The sequence below is a fragment of the Coenobita brevimanus genome, chromosome 11 (genome assembly GCF_032717465.1).
Source record: "Coenobita brevimanus isolate Jiangsu-jjx chromosome 11, ASM3271746v2, whole genome shotgun sequence".
Classification (NCBI taxonomy): Eukaryota; Metazoa; Arthropoda; class Malacostraca; order Decapoda; family Coenobitidae; genus Coenobita; species Coenobita brevimanus.
In genome coordinates this window covers 1,231,713-1,249,208 of record NC_136964.1, presented here as the reverse complement: position 1 = coordinate 1,249,208, position 17,496 = coordinate 1,231,713, and positions in this window count along the sequence as shown.

The following is a 17,496-nucleotide window of genomic DNA, read 5'->3' as shown; positions in this document are numbered from 1 at the left end:
CTTTCTATCTATCTATCTATCTGTCCATCTATCTCTCTCTATGTATCTATTGTCCATCCATCCATCTATCTATCTATCTATCTATCTGTCCATCTATCTATCTGTCCATCTATCTATCTATCTATCCATCTATCCTATCTATCTATCCATCCATCCATTCATCCATCCTCTACCTGTCTATCTATATATTTATCTGTCCATCTGTCTGTCTATCTGTCTGTCTATCTACCTATCTATCTATTTGTCTATCTATCCATCCATCCATTCATCCATCTCTACCTGTCTATCTATACATTTATCTGTCCATATATCTATCTCGTTATCTATCTATCTGTCCATCTTTTTATCTATCGATCGATCTATCCATCCATTCATCAATCCTCTACCTCTATATATTTATCTGTCCATCTGTCTATCTATCTATCTGTCTATCTACTCACGTCCTCCCACTGGTGATACGTTCCTGTTTCAATCCTTCCATCGGGTCTTCGCTTAGGCAGTGACGTCACGGCCTCTCTCTCTGCCTCTATCACGCTGAGAGAGAGAGAGAGAGAGAGAGAGAGAGAGAGAGAGAGAGAGAGAGTTGTTATGTATAATTTAACGTTCGGGAAGATTGTAGATAGATAAATAGATAAACAGACATATATATATATATATATATATATATATATATATATATATATATATATATATATATATATATATATATATATATATATATATTATGTGACCGACTCTGGGCATAGGCTTCACAGCCTGCTTTCAAGGCCCAGTAGCCCTCCTACATACCGTGCACCTCTACAGTACATGTCACCACTTCGGCGCTAACACCCACCGTCCATATTGAATACATGCTAGGACTGTCTCATACAGGACTGGTGTATTGGTATTAGCGGGGGTATTTTTACGACATGTCGGCGGGTCTTCTGGTAGATCAGTAAAGTCTGCATTTATGAAATTCAAATCCTTAAACTGTTCCCTGCCCCAGCGGGGATTTGAACCTGGGTCCGGTAGGACTGCAGGCCAACTCTCTACCGATTGGGCCACCGCCTCCCCCCAAATAGATACATGCATACACACATACCAAGTACATACATACATACACATAGTTATAAACACAGACAGACAGATAGATAGATAGATAGACACACAAAATAACATAAAGACAGACAGACAGATAGGTAAATATAAATATACACACAGACAAATAGATAGAGATATAAAGAGAGAATTATGTTGTCACTATCTAATATATATATATTCTCTCTCTCTCTCTCTCTCTCTCTCTCTCTCTCTCTCTCTCTCTCTCTCTCTCTCTCTCTCTCACACACACATACACTGTTAAATAAGAGTAAGATATTTTCTCTAATTTTCTCCCTCCTTCTCTTCCTGTCTCACTCTCTCAACTCTCACGCTGCCTCGCTCTTTCACTTACTCGTTCTCTCTTCTTTTTCCTCAAACATTTAGCAAGATTCGGTTCTCTCTCTCTCTCTCTCTCTCTCTCTCTCTCTCTCTCTCTCTCCTTTTAAATAAGCTTTTCAGTTCAGTTTTCACAGTAGACGCCAATGACACCATCGAAGAGCATCAAATATCAGTCCAAAACGCAGTAACTATTATGCATATTAGCAGTAATGACGTGAGAGATAAACTTAATAAAATGAACAGTAATAAGACTCCCGGCCCAGACAGTTTCTACCCTAAAATACTGAACAATGTGGTGGATGTAATATGCAGTCCTCTAACATGTATCTTTAACAAGTCCCTACAACAAGGAAAGGTTAACGTGACTCCTATATATAAAAAGGGCAGTAGAGATCAACCAGGTAATTATAGACCAATTAGCCTAACCTCTGTCTTGGGAAAGATCCTCGAATCATTAATTAGAGATAGGATAGTTGAGTTCCTAGAAACTAATAACGTAATTAGGAACAGCCAGCATGGCTTTAGAACGCGGAGATCATGCGTGACAAATTTAATTGAGTTTTACGAGACACTTTTTAAAATGAATGATTGTACCAGGTCACTTGATATAATCTACTTAGACTTCCAGAAAGCCTTTGACAAAGTGCCACATGATAAACTAATGACAAAAGTAAGATCACTTGGAATTGACGGAAATATTCATAGGTGGATACATTGCTGGTTAAGTGAGAGAAAGCAACGAGTCATTATAAATGGAATGGAGTCAGACTGGGCTCCAGTGACCAGTGGTGCTCCTCAGGGATTGGTGTTGGGACCCGTCCTATTTATTATATATATTAACGATATCGATGTGGGCCTAAACAACTTCATTTCTAAATCTGCGGACGATACAAAAATCGGCAACACTATATTAACTGAAGAAGACAGAATTAGCCTTCAAAATGACCTTAACAAAATTGTCAGCTGGTCAGAAAAATGGCAAATGCCCTTCAGTGTAAGTAAATGTCAGGTACTGCAATGTGGGAAGAAAAACAAAAGGTATGATTACGAAATGAAGGGCCAAATCATTAGCAAGTCCTCACTGGTTAAGGATCTAGGCATACTAATTTCAGACGACCTAAAATGTTCAATTCAATGTATCTCTGCCGCCAATAAAGCCAACAGGGCCCTGGGCTTCATCAAAAGACATTTTACATATAAAAGCAAAGATATTGTAATCCCCCAATACAAAAGCATAGACAGGCCACACTTAGAGTTTGCAGTGCAATTTTGGGCGCCTCACCTAGTTAAAGATATAGAAATAATGGAAGCTGTCCAGCTTAGGGCTACCAAGTTAATCCCGTCCCTGAGGAAGAAACCATATCTCGAGAGGCTCAGGGAATTAAACTTATTCTCTCTTAGAAAACGGAGACTCAGGGGACAGCCGATTGAATGTATTAAGATTCTGAAAGGCTTTAGTTACATTGATTCAGGCAAGCTATTCACAGTAATTGCCGAGACTGTAACTCGAGGAAATGGTATGAAGTTGCAAGCAAGGAGGGCTAATCTTGATACAACCAAAAACTTCTTCACTTACTCTGTTGGAATAAACTCCCTGGGAATGAGATTGAGGGCCGTTTTCACAGTCGTCCCTAACCTTTTGGGCCCGAACGTGTGCCGGGCTTGAACCAAAAGCACCTTTGGATTTCACAGTCGCTCTGAATGGCTTTCGGGAGCCTACTAACGGGGGGACGTCTGCCCGTGTTGATGCGGTAGGGTTGGTAGTTCTGGGTGGCGAAAACACTTTCCTTATGTAGAGAATATTTAGAAATTGGAATGTAATGAATGTGATGAATAACATGGCTGGAAAATCCACTTCACACAGTTCTTACTAATATATTCAGGATTGAAGATATTCGTAAGAATGCAGCAAAAATAACGAATAGGAAACGTCATCGGAATGAAGAGCTAACTAACGACAACCTCACAACGCTTCTACTTGAAATCGGAAGTAAGCTGAATCCCTGATGAATGCTATGTATTGCAAAAAAGGCTTAAGTAAAAATAACCATGAAGTAACATGTATAACGTCTAATGAGTGATGGTGTGGTTTATTAATGGATATAGTATTAATACATGAACATTTTCTTTTCTAAGTGAGGTGTTAGCTACATCAATTTTTACATCGGGCATCAGATATTAGAATTTTCATGAAAATATGCATCAGACAACGATTCTCGTATTTCTTTCGGGTCCGATTGTTGTGGAGGCTCCACCAGTCTGCGAAAGGCTAGTATTCGGATACATAGTAGAAAGTCTCATAAAAATACACAAACATATATATTTTTTCAATTCCGGGTGTGTTTTTTACCCCAGAAATATTACATTGGGTATATAATATTGAAATCTTAATGAAAATATGTTACATGTAATTATTCTTTTACTTTTTTACTTTCGGGACCGACTGTTGGGGAGGCTGCGGGTCCCCCAAGAATGTTCCAGTAATTTGTTCGGGCCGTCCCGAATGCCGTCCCCAACAGAGGCCTCGGAAGGCTGGTTGGGGGCGACTGTGAAAACGAAAACGTGCGTTCGGAGGCGAGTAGGCTGTTGGGGACTGCATTGGGGACGACTGTGAAAACGGCCCTGAGAGTGGTACCAAAAAATATTTAAAAAGAGACTGGACATGTATCTCGACGCCATTGGTATCGTTTAGTTAGGATGGAGCAGTTATTGCATATTCGCGTCTACATTCATCTGTCTTTTAAACACAATACACCTAAACTAGTAATCAACACAGATAATATTTTGGGCAAATATAATAAATAAATATTCTATTCATGTTTTATATGAAAAAAAAAAAGTCAGTAAAAAAAAGTCCATGCATACAGGAAGTATGTGACTGTATACCTAAATTTTCCATTTTCATATTATTTTCCTTTCTGCCGATCCTATAAAATTCCTTCAGGTTTTTCTTTCCTGCAAGGTATTACTTCCTCTCTTGTTTCCTGTACGGCAAATGCCGGAGGGTCTTGAGGGTGGGGGAGAGAGCCTTCTGCTGTGCTATCCTTTTCTTCTGCTCCAATTATTATTATAGGACTGTATTAGTGTTAAGGCCGGATCGCCTCGTAGGGACCATGTGGTCTGTGTATCTATGTACCTCTATGTAACTCTCTCACCTCTGAATATCCGACATCGTCACAGTATAATTCACTCCTTGCTGGTTGAGTGTTTGGGCGAGCGTGTTGGTGTAGTTGGGTGGGACTCTGGCATCCACCCACTCATCCCTCCACCCCACAAATCCACTTTTGTCCCGAGAGACGAGATATTGAGCCCTGCCCTTTGGATTCGCCAAAGCTGGTGTCTGTTGGGGAGAGTAAGCATTATGTGTGTGTGTGTGTGTGTGTGTGTAAGGGCACCAAACTATAACACACTGCATAATAGCTAGTAACGTGTGTATATAATATACAAGTTAGATGAAAGTCGTGCCTAGGCGAGAGGGCTAGAGGAAACAGCGATGCACATTCTCAGTTAAGGAATTTCACCCACAGCACAATGACGCCTGATCGGAAACTCCCCAGGCTCGGGAAGGTTCCACACCCCCGTGCCCTTACACGTGACACGACCAGTCCTATACAGGGGAAACGGGAGAGACAGGGCAGAAGGGGTTTAGGAGAGAAGAGAGGCAGGGTGAGGAGAGGCAGGAAGGAGTGCGTGGGATTAGCCAGTATAAAACCATCCTCACCTCAGTACTGCTTGTGAACAGACTCATATATATGTGTGTGTGTGTGTGTGTGTGTGTGTGTGTGTGTGTGTGTGTGTGTGTGTGTGAAACCCCACAGAAGCAAAATATAAAAAGCTATGACAAATTAATGTATGAGTCTCCTTGGTTACTAGTCAAATACTTCTCCAGTCTGACTACACCTGGCCATCAACTGAGCCAAAAAGGGTTAGGGATCTTTGCCAGGTTAGAGTGAACGCATTGTAGTTGTCCATCTCTGAATCTTCTTGGTTATTAGTCAAATCAGCCCTGAAACAGTGGTTCCTTATCAGAATTATTGTCTTTTTAATAATTGCAAAAGGAGAGAGAGAGAGAGAGAGAGAGAGAGAGAGAGAGAGAGAGAGAGAGAGAGAGAGAATAATTGAATCATTGTCCAGCGTCTGGATCGATTTAGTTCATGCTAGAGAGAGAGAGAGAGAGAGAGAGAGAGTGAAAAGTAGTGTGAGACGAGTATTTGATTCTCTCTCTCTCTCTCTCTCTCTCTCATTGACGAAACTTCAAAATAACCAAGAGATATATTTAAAGATAATAAAGATAAAACTATGAGTTCTATTATAAAAACCATCACATTGCCTTTACCAGTAATTTCGAAACTGAATTTTTGAGCAGTTTGATATATTTAAAAAAATAAATGGTTATAATAGTGACAAACAATACCCCCTCACCCATGATATGTAGTGGTGTAGTTGGAGGAGACTAAAATTCCCCCTACAAGGAGAAGGAGGAGCGACGTCTGTACCCCCTCCATGCTTGTAGGTGACTGAGCTTCTTGCAGCAGTGCTGCCAGATGCTCTGGTTCAATCTTCCCCAGATCTGAGGGGCAAATTCCCCAAATTGAAAAGAAATTCCCCATTTTTTAAACTTTGATACGTAATTAATATGTTAATGTTATGAGTTATATCTGTAATAAATGTTTTTATACATGAATGATATGTTGTGGGAAAAGAGAAGCATTCATTGCACGCTACTATACGAGTATATAAAATCCTCTTTCATCGCACATTCTATTCATAATATTGTATGCAGAACATATAATGTTTGTTCCAGTTGTGAGCATCAACTCACACTGACCAATTTATACTCGTACAGTAATGTAGGGTGGGGGAGGGAGGATTACGGGGACTAGAATAATGAAAATATATATATATATATATATATATATATATATATATATATATATATATATATATATATATATATATATATATATATATCACATGAGTTGGTTTATCTTTGGTTTATATAATACTTGCCGAAAAGGGCGGACCTTTTCAGTTAGCTCCTGCGGAGGGCTGATTGGGCCTTCGGCCAATAATACCTAATATAACTTTTCAACATACAATTAATCCTAATAAATTATATACCAAAACACTCCCAGGATCATGCTGATTCGGACAGTGTATCATATGTGGGGAAAGACCCTGAAGGAGCCGAGTTTATAGGTAACAAACATACAAACACTCGCCTTTATTATTATAGATGACCTTAATGCCTTAAGAAGTAAAATAATGTCACAAAAAATCGTACCGCCTTGTGGCAACTAAAATCCTTTTCATCGTACTACTTAGTTATACCATTTTCTTATAATATAAACCTATATATTTTAACTTTATAAGCCAAGTACAATCTGTTCTTTCCTGTTCACTACTATGAACACTCCATCATTCAGCACTTAAGATAATTCTGACATTTTACAATAACATACCTTTAAACAGTAGCTACTGTCTTTTATAAACATTTCAGTCTGAATCACTCTGTTTAGCGTCACACATTACTTTCTGATCTCATACGTCTAATAAGGGTGTTGTCAACTGGCAAATTGAAACAAGGATCCTCTTTCAGGTAGCACTGACTGCAGTAATCCAACTAATGTTTTTGTTGACAGCGAATTTCTGTTTTGTTTTCGTATTGTTTACCCCCCAGAGGGGGTTGTGATTACCCTAAAATTACCCTAGAATGGAAGCATTGGAGTCGCAATTTGTACCCGTACGTTTGCTGTGAGCCCTCGTCCTTGTCCAACCAGCAGAGTTGCTGGTCTTATTCCCGTATACTACGTGTCTAATTTAGTCCAACTCGACTAATAACAGAACAAAATTGACAAGTTACTTACAAACTACACAATTGCCAAAAAGGCATTGTCACCGTGAATGTAGAATGTTCTAATTAAAAAGTATAATAAATACCTTAGATACTGTTTAGCTTTTTGCCTTTAAAATCTCATTTCCTTAGATGAACCAGTTATGGCAAATGCAGCACGATACTTTTACTTTTTTTGAAGATGATAGATAGATAGATAGATAGATAGAAGTATTACGTAACTATCAAGAAAGACATTTGGTTCACAGTGAAAATTCCCCAGATTTTGAAGGAAGATTTAATGCACCGTAAAAATTCCCCAAAATTGGACCTGAATTCCCCATTTCCCCATCAGTACCATGAATTCCCCAAATCTAGGGAAAATTATTATAGTTTATTTTGACAGTGAAAAAAATATATATGTAATACCTTAGCTCTATACCGTATGATTTCTTGGCTTACCATATTCTAATTCATGGAAGAAGAAATAATTCGCTAAATTACATGGGATGTCATTTTATTATAAACATGGACAAAAAAATAAAAATTTCACCATTAAAACTAGTTATGAGTCAAGGATTCAGCAACGCCTGTAGCCAATGAAAACCCTGTGTAAATTTTCCTATCTTGGTATCTTCCTTCTTATTGGTCTAGCGTCAGCAAAACCTATCAGAGAGGCTAACACGTCATATATGAGGTCACGACGCCGCCTCATGACTCCAGTCTAGTGTTTCTTTTCGGCTAGATGACCCTAACCAATAAGAAGCTAGCTTTATGATGGTTGATATCCTTACTTCATTTCTATTGGCTCTTTGTCCAGCAAAACTAGACTGTTCGACGGAGCTTAACCAGACACAGGTGTAGCTGGGATTATCGTTAATTACCACTACCACCCCCGCTGTCGTAACTCTCCTAATCCAAGTTGCCTGTCTGTTCCTTTCGTACTGCTTATTCTCTTGGCCATAGTCATATTGCCCATGTCCAGTAGTGCACAGAAAAAGATGATGAATTGAATATTACTCCTACCTTGACAAAACAATTCATATTTGTCTAAAGTGCCAATGAGTGGCACACTGTGGCACTCCTTACACCTCTGTTTATCATACACATATAAACCCTTCTTGTTTTTTTTTTTCCTTACCCTCTCACACTAAGGCTTCCTATCTTTCCATACCCTATCTTTTTGCTTTCTTCGGCAAATCTTCCCATTCCTTGTTTCGTATTTTCAGCCTTCTTTCTCTTCCCACTAATCCCCCGACGCCACCAGCTCTCACCATCCCTGAGTCCTCCCCTCCCTCCTCCCCTCACCACCAGCATCCCTGTCCTCCCAAGATTAAAGGCATATCCCCCAACCCAACGGCCTCTGTCCCTCCCATGTCCACCTGTCTCTCTCCTCCCCCCAACTTATGAATAAAAATATATAAAAAACTATAATGGCCTTGGCAGGTCATTATGCCTTGCAGTTGAGAAGCTCATAATGACCCGTCCTCGGCCTCCGCCCCAGCCTATACTGTTTTTTTTTTTTTTTTTTTTTATGGAGGCGAAGATGCACTTGACAGGTTGGTGATAATTGGCTGATTGCAACATGTCCGAATAACATTTACTAACCCAAATTTCCCCCTCAGATATTTGTTGTTAATTAATAATGCTAACGAGTACAGAGATCACGAAGTAATGTTGCACTCAGCCAGTCATTACCAACCTGTGAAGTGTATTGTCGCCTCAAAAAAAAAAAAAAAAAAAAAAAAAGCAGTATAGGCCACTCAAGCAGGGCTTAAACAGTTGTATTTTAAAATTAATAAGTTTTTAATAAAATAAAAAAATACAGTACTTTCAGATGTAATTACAGTACATAGTACAGCACTGGAATTATGGTACAAATACGATAATTATCGTACTGTTTCCACCCCTGCGTTCGTTCGTTCGTTTGTTTTAAGATTCCCTCCACTTATAGTGGAGACCTGGTCATATATTAGCCCTGTTACCCCTGTCATGTTTTATATATATATATATATATATATATATATATATATATATATATATATATATATATATATATATGTATATATATATATATATATATATATATATATATATATATATATATATATATATGTATATATATATGCCAAATTAGGTAAATTGCCTGTTTGTTCAAATTAGGCAAGTTTCTTGCATAGTTTGCAAGGCTAGTATTGCTGTTGCACATTTTACTATATGGATAATATTTCTGCATTGTTAACAAAATACGCAATTGCAATTTTTGCTAAATTTTTAAATTAAATAATTATTTTTTGTACCTATATTGTTGAGTAGAAGAAATTTGTGAGGGTAGGACAAAAAAGGGAAGGGAAGGGAAGGGATGGGAATGGAAGATGAGTGGGGAGAGAATTATAGAGAAGAAACAGGAAGAGAGGAGAAATATAAAAATATATATTTTGAAAGGATTATATTCTTAGATAGATAAATATAGATAGACAAAGAAACGACGTTGTACTGTGAAGAAATAGAGATATTTTTTGAACAGGAGTGGTTAGATAAGAAATGAAGCTTGGACGTTGTTGGAGGGACACAACGGTGTGAGCAGTGGAAATGAGTTATTTGAGAGGAGCCTGTGGAGTCACGTGGAAGACTGACAAATGAGGATGTGAAGGTGCGTTGTGGTGTGGATGTGGGTGATAGGAAGCGTTAGGAGAAACACACTGAGGTGATTTGACCATGTGGAGAGGATGGAGAGCGAGAGACTGACAAGGAGATTGTATGTGAGTGAGGTGGAGGGGGAGAAAGGTAGGGGGAGGCCAAGGATGAGATGGAGGGATGGAATGGAGAGGTATAAGAGAGAGTGGGGTGTGAGTTGGGAGCAGGGCAGTGAAATGGCAGGGGACAGGGTGACGTGGAGGTGTTGGTGGTAAATCATACCCCAATATCAGTTTGGAATAGTCTTTCATCCTTGGTGGTAATAAATTTGTCTTTATTACAGCCACCCATACACCAGCACAGGTGTTCTCATGAGTGTGACTCACCCGCCTACATGCACATGCACACATGCACACAGGCTAGCACAGTGGTACAGTTTTTTGTTCTTGGTGGTAATAAATTATTACAGCCATTCATATGGCTTTCTATTTTATCAAGGCAGTTTGGGCGGGGCTACCTGAGACCGCATACCGCTTGCTTTGTTGCCACATCGCCGCCACACACGTGCTCCTCTCTCTCTCTCTCTCTCTCTCTCTCTCTCTCTCTCTCTCTCTCTCTCTCATTTTAACTACTCATTTTATTTTTATTTTTTTCTCTTGTTTTGACTTTCTTTGGTTTGACTGGAGAACGCAAGAGCAGGTTGATGGGAAAGCTTCCACAGCGGGAGACTGACCGAGTATGACCCACACACGCATGGCTGTCCCTCGTATCATTCCACTTGACACAGTCGCAAAAGCAACGCTGACAAGTCGTATGGCATTTATACTGTGTCACCATTTTTATCCTCAAAATGCGAATCATTCATGAAAATGATATAGCTTTTTATTGAATTACATCTACACAGAGTATTTACAATTCATTTATAAGTGGTTACTTGATTAAAACAGGAAAGAGAGAGAGACAGAGACAGACAGACAGACAGACAGACAGACAGAGAAGCGAGAGAGAGGTGAGCAAGAGTAATTACACATGCGTTGCGGCAGTGATGTGGCAATAACTAACGGTGTTGAAATTCTCAGGTGGCCGCCGCCAAACTGCCCTAAAGGCCGCTTCACACGAGCAAAATCGCGGTCGTTTTTTGCCGGAATTTGCTTCCCGGTAGAAATTCCGGCCGCTTTTTTCGCCGGTATGGAGAGACCGACATGTCGGTCTTTTTTTGCCGGAATCGGGAGAAAGATGCCGGGCCGATTTAAATGGAAGCACCGAACAAGGCAAAGCTCTGGGAACGAAGACGAATACGACATCTTGTTTACACTACTACCACAACTAATCTCACTTTAGCGTTCATTCCAGTTTGGGTGTATCTGATATAAGCACAAGTATAAAAGTATGATTATTTAAGTATGAGTTAAAGGTAGAGAAATCTTGTACATGATTTATGTTTAAGAAAATTTATGCATACGGCCCCTGAAGCCACCGAAAAGCTGAGTGGCAGTAAAAGCCTATTCACAGGAACTAAATCGCGGCCGTAAGGGTTCATCTTGAAGTTGAAAAAGTGCAAGAGCTGCACACCTACTACAAGTACGGTGGTCCATCTTTGTAAACACTGTTGCCGCGTTCCTGCCTCTGCAGTCCCCGAACGTGTGAACACCTTTCTGGGAGAAATGCCGAAAATCGGCATTTTTTTCCCCGCGAATCGGCGAAAAAAAACGGCCGCGATTCAGCTCGTGTGAACCGGCCTTAAGAGTGTGAATCACTTCCCCGTGCATGCATACATTTGCCGTCTTGGACAGTTAGACTAAAAATCATTTTTATGTGAAAGGAATTACATATTCAGTCGATGATTTAGTTGTGTGAATCTATCTATCTATCTATCTATTGCCAGAAGCCTTAATCCCATACGGGGTGGCCACAAACAAATCGCCTTCACGTCACCCTGTCCCCCGCCATTTCACTGCCCTGCTCCCAACTCACACCCCCTTCTATCTTATACCTCTCCACTCCATTCCTCCATCTCATCCTTGGCCGCCCCCTCCCTCTCTCCCTCTCCACCTCACTCACATACACTCTCCATGTCAGTCTCTCGCTCTCTATCCTCTCCACATGGCCAAACCACCTCAATGTGTTTCTCCTAACGCTTCCTATCACATCCACATCCACACCACAACGCTCCTTCACATCCTCATTTGTCAGTCTCTCTTTCCACGTGACTCCACAGGCTCCTCTCAAATAACTCACTTCCACTGCTCTCACTCTTGTGTCCCTCCAACAACGTCCAAGCTTCACTTCTAGTCTAACCACTCCCATTCAAAAAATATCTCTATATCTTCAGAGTATAACGTCGTTTCTCTGTGTATCTACATTTATCTATCTATGAATATAATCCTTTCAAAATATATATTTTTATATTTCTCCTCTCTTCCTGTTTCTTCTCTATAATTCTCTCCCCACTCATCTTCCATTCCCATCCCTTCCCTTCCCTTCCCTTTTTTGTCCTACCCTCACAAATTTCTTCTACTCAACAATATAGGTACAAAAAATAATTATTTAATTTAAAAATTTAGCAAAAATTGCAATTGCGTATTTTGTTAACAATGCAGAAATATTATCCATATAGTAAAATGTGCAACAGCAATACTAGCCTTGCAAACTATGCAAGAAACTTGCCTAATTTCAACAAACAGGCAATTTAAATAATTTGGCATATATATATATATATATACAGTATATATATATATATATATATATATATATATATATATATATATATATATATATATATATATATATTAGTATATTTAGGCAGAATGTTTTCTTTTATACAAAAATCATTAAAGACCAAGGCGTAGCCATTGTTCACTATTTTTCTGTTGATCTTTTCGAGTTTTCTTACACATTGTTTTACACTATGATTCAGGTTGTAGATAATATGTCCAAGATCCATGTCGTAACTATATTTTATTAATTATTTATTTTCATTTTTCGTAGGACGTTTCGTGTATCCTTACACATCATCAGCGACTGTAATATAGATACAATACACTATAAAACATGACATATACAACATAAACCTATACAATATATATACTAAATGTACAACAACGACTAATAAAAGTGTAGAGTTACAAGAGTATGGATAAAAGAGACAAACCCTTTAGGTGAAGTCAAGTATGAGCTACAGTTAAAAGTGTATGGATAAAAGAGACAAACCTTATAGGTGTAGCCAGCATGAGCTACGTGGTTGACTGCGAAGGTTGTATGGGTGAGTGGGTGTTTGTGGCTGTGTAGTGTTGCCAGTTGTGTTATTGTGTGTGTAATGTTCATTTGTAATTGTCGCTGCTTGTGGTCGGGCCTTTGTGTATTTAAACAGTTTGAGGGTACGATCTAGTCCGGTAGTTTGGTTGTTTATGGCCGGCGTGTTTTCACGTATGAGAAGTGCTTCTGCCAGTTGTAGTCTAATGTGGTCATGACATTTTTTTATTATATTAGTATTTTCTATTAGAACTTGTCTGTTTATTGATGTGTGATGTTGAGTCATATGATCTTTTATAGAACCGGATTGTAGGTGCATGGTTAAACGTCTGCTTAGTGTGGTTGTGGTCATACCAATATATTTCATATGACGAAGTTTACAACCTTCGTGTGGGCAAGTGAATTCATAACTACATTGGTATGTTGAAGTTTGTTGGTTTGTTGAGCTGTGTTGTTTTTCATAATCATGTTGCTAACTTTCCTGTTTTTATAGTAAATAATTAAATTGAGCTTGTCTGAGGGGATAACACATGATGTGTTACGTGTCACAATCTCTCTAAGTACACGTTCATCCGTTTTATAAGCAGGGGACATCTGATTACCATAATACACATTGTGGGTAACAGTATGGGGAAGCGGTTGGACATTTGTGGTTGAGACTTGTTTTGAAATAAATTGACATATTTCTCTGTCAACTATTTGATTGGAATAACCATTGTTAATTAAGATCTGCTTTAATTTAGTTACTTCTGAGTGGAAGAGTTCCCACGATGAGCAGTTCCTATGAGCACGACGTAAGTATGACCTGATAACTGACAATTGGTACCGCTGCGGACACTCACTCACAGCATTAAGGCATCTACCCAAGTCCGTAGCTTTACGATATACGGAGGTTTTATAGTTACCATTCTCTTCTTCTATTAATACATCTAGAAAAGGGATTTTGTTGTTTGCACTTATCTCATAAGAAAATTTTAATATTGAGTTATGTTCCATGGCAGTTCTTCGTTGTTTAAGGTGAATTTCGTCTCTAACGACCACATAGATATAATCAACATAGCGACAATACGTGGTTGGACGAAGGTTGGTATCTTCTAACACTTTGTTTTCTAGGTGACACATGTAAAAAGCAGCAAATGTTGGGCCCAGGGGTGAACCCATGCTGACTCCGTTAACCTGCTGATACAGCTTACCGTCTGGGTTGCGAAAGGGAGCTTCGGTGGTGCATGCTCTCAGTAATGTTTCCAAGTTGTGGGTTGAGATCTTAGGTGGGCACAGGGTTGGGTGGTGATACACATTTTCTAAAATTATCTGTATAGTTTGGTCTACTGGTACGTTAGTGAAGAGGCTTTCAACATCTATATATATATATATATATATATATATATATATATATATATATATATATATATATATATATATATATATATATATATATATATTGTTACATAGCCTATGATTTCATCATCCTTTGTGTAATTCTAACGTACAGTATGCTGCATGTTTGATCACGAGCGTGTTCTACCTCACTCCCCCCGTCCTCCCTTATAGTAGAGTAAGTCGTTCTTTCTGTTGTTCAGAGCAGGATTGTCAACTCTTTGTCCCCTATGACTTCATTTGCGCGTCCTTCTTACAAGTTGTATCAAGCTCTACCAGCCCCTATATAATGAGCTCAGTCTCTACGTTAATTGCCACTTAGATCTACTCCTCATTTTGCTCACATCTCTGTCCTCCTCTGTACAGTTATTATTGTGAGTGCTCAGGAAATCTCCAGCCATCTAGCAGCTGTGTAATTTGGGTATAAGTGTTATTGCATTTTTTCTTGTACTGTGTAGCATAAGGTGTTAATTCTTAGGCCTAGTAAGGTTTTTGTGATTAATGTAAGGTTTCATGTCAGCCATTGTTCATAATATTTCGTATCTGTAATAATATATCTTGCATTCACTGAGTACTATCTGGTATTTTCATTTTATCAGGGCTGACTTAGATAAATTTACTCATGCTAATTTCGTGTTAATAGAGGCTATTGCAGTTAACCATATATTTAATCTATTTTTTGCCATTACATTATCCTTTTGAGTCCTGAATGTTTTGTTGTTAGTTTGAGCATTAAACTTTAACTTGTAATTTTACCTAACTCCTTTGTTTTGAACCTGGAACTTTACAGGACAGTAGTGATTTTTAGTAATCTCAATTAAAGTGTACATTATCTTTCTCTGTTCCGTAACTATATATATATATATATATATATATATATATATATATATATATATATATATATATATATATATATAACATGACAGGGGTAACAGGGGTAATATATGGCCAGGTCTCCACTATAGGTGGAGGGAATCTTAAAACGAACGAACGAACGCAGGGGTGGAAACAGTACGATAATTATCGTATTTGTACCATAATTCCAGTGCTATGTACTATGTACTGTAATTACATCTGAATGTACTGTATTTTTTTATTTTATTAAAAAACTTAATAATTTTTAAATACAACTGTTTAAGCCCTGCTTGAGTGGCCTATACTGCATTTTTTTTTTTTTTTTTTTTTTTTGAGGCGACGCTGCACTTGACAGGTTGGTAATGACTGGCTGAATGCAACATTACTTCATAATATCTGTACTCGTTAGCATTATTAATTAACAACATATATCTGAGGGGGAAATTTGGCTTAGTAAATGTTATTCGGACATGTTGCAATCAGCCAATTATCACCAACCTGTCAAGTGCATCTTCGCCTCCATAAAAAAAAAAAAAAAAAAAAAACAGTATAGGCTGGGGCGGAGGCCGAGGACGGGTCATTATGAGCTTCTCAACTGCAAGGCATAATGACCTGCCAAGGCCATTATAGTTTTTTATATATTTTTATTCATAAGGTGGGGGGAGGAGAGAGACAGGTGGACATGGGAGGGACAGAGGCCGTTGGGTTGGGGGATATGCCTTTAATCTTGGAAGGACAGGGATGCTGGTGGTGAGGGGAGGAGGGAGGGGAGGACTCAGGGATGGTGAGAGCTGGTGGCGTCGGGGGATTAGTGGGAAGAGAAAGAAGGCTGAAAATACGAAACAAGGAATGGGAAGATTTGCCGAAGAAAGCAAAAAGATAGGGTATGGAAAGACAGGAAGCCTTAGTGTGAGAGGGTAAGGAAAAAAAAAAAACAAGAAGTGTTTATATGTGTATGATAAACAGAGGTGTAAGGAGTGCCACAGTGTGCCACTCATTGGCACTTTAGACAAATATGAATTGTTTTGTCAAGGTAGGAGTAATATTCAATTCATCATCTTTTTCTGTGCACTACTGGACATGGGCAATATGACTATGGCCAAGAGAATAAGCAGTACAAAAGGAACAGACAGGCAACTTGGATTAGGAGAGTTACGACAGCGGGGGTGGTAGTGGTAATTAACGGTAATCCCAGCTACACCTGTACCTGGTTAAGCTCCGTCGAACAGTCTAGTTTTGCTGGACAAAGAGCCAATAGAAATGAAATAAGGATATCAACCATCATAAAGCTAGCTTCTCATTGGTTAGGGTCACCTAGCCGAAAAGAAACACTAGACTGGAGTCATGAGGCGGCGTCGTGACCTCATATATGACGTGTTAGCCTCTCTGATAGGTTTTGCTGACGCTAGACCAATAAGAAGGAAGATACCAAGATAGGAAAATTTACACAGGGTTATCACTGGCTACAGGCGTTGCTGAATCCTTGTCTCATAGCTAGTTTTAATGGTGAAATATTTTTTTGTTTTATCCATGTTTAAAATAAAATGGCATCCCATGTAATTTAGCGAATTATTTCTTCTTCCATGAATTAGAATATGATAAGAGAAGAAATCATACAGTATAGAGCTAAGGTATTGCATATATATTTTTTTCATTGTCAAAATAAACTATAATAATGGTATTGATGCACTAATTGGTAGAAATGTGCTTAAGTTTTGGAAAATATATAGCTGTACGATAATCTTGGCGGCGCAGTGAGACAACCTCGGATCCGAGAATTTCTAATTTTCAAATCCCTGCAAGAGAGTGATGCCAAACATGGGGAATTTTCCCTAGATTTGGGGAATTCATGGTACTGATGGGGAAATGGGGAATTCAGGTCCAATTTTGGGAAATTTTTACTGTGCATTAAATCTTCCTTCAAAATTTGGGGAATTTTCACTGTGAACTAAATATCTTTCTTGATAGTTACGTAATACTTCTATCTATCTATCTATCATCTTCTTTATAAAAAAAAAAAAAAAAAAAAAGGATCGTGCTGCATTTACCATAACTGGTTCATCTAAGGAAATGAGATTTTAAAGGCAAAAAGCTAAACAGTATCTAAGTTATTTATTATA